Below are 628 nucleotides of genomic sequence, written 5' to 3' on the forward strand. Positions count from 1 at the left end.
TGCTCGGGCTGGCAAGACAGAGGGTGGCATTGGGATGGCGCTGGGGGGACGGGTGGCAGGAGCGGGAGGCAGATGCAAGGAGTGCTGGACCCTGGGAGATACCAGGGGCAGGGGGGGTTTAGGGTGCCCACGGGGGGGATGCGCTGCACCCCTCCTCCCGCAGGTTCCCTGCTGTGATGGGGCAGTTCGTGTGGTGGTTTGGCTTTTTTTGGTTTTTTGGTGCTTCCTCTGTGCTAATCTGCTTCCGCCCCACTCCGGGGCTGGTGGAGGAGGGGGGGGAAACTTGCCCCACTCTGGTTGCAAAAGCCAGGCTGGCGGGATGTGTCCAATCCTGCTCCCTCCTGCTCTGGGGCTGGGTCTTGCTGGTTTTCGGGGCAACTGTGGTTTGTCCCTGCGGCTGGGACCCCCCTCCCCATCCCTCTCCCGGCAAGGCCGAGGGTGAAGAAGAAGGAAGCAGCGTCTTTGCTCCAAAACACCTCGCTCTGCTCTCGGCTGCTGCAGGTTCACGCCACATGGAGGAAGCCGCTTGCTGCCAGGGCAGCCCTCCCCGTCCACTCCCCTGACGTCACCGTGGCAGGGTGACACGGTGGCTCGCTGGGTGCAGCACCGGGGGGAGGCTCCGCCAGCT

This window comes from Pygoscelis adeliae, unplaced genomic scaffold, assembly GCF_000699105.1.
Source record: "Pygoscelis adeliae isolate BGI_AS28 unplaced genomic scaffold, ASM69910v1 Scaffold197, whole genome shotgun sequence".
Taxonomy (NCBI): Eukaryota; Metazoa; Chordata; class Aves; order Sphenisciformes; family Spheniscidae; genus Pygoscelis; species Pygoscelis adeliae.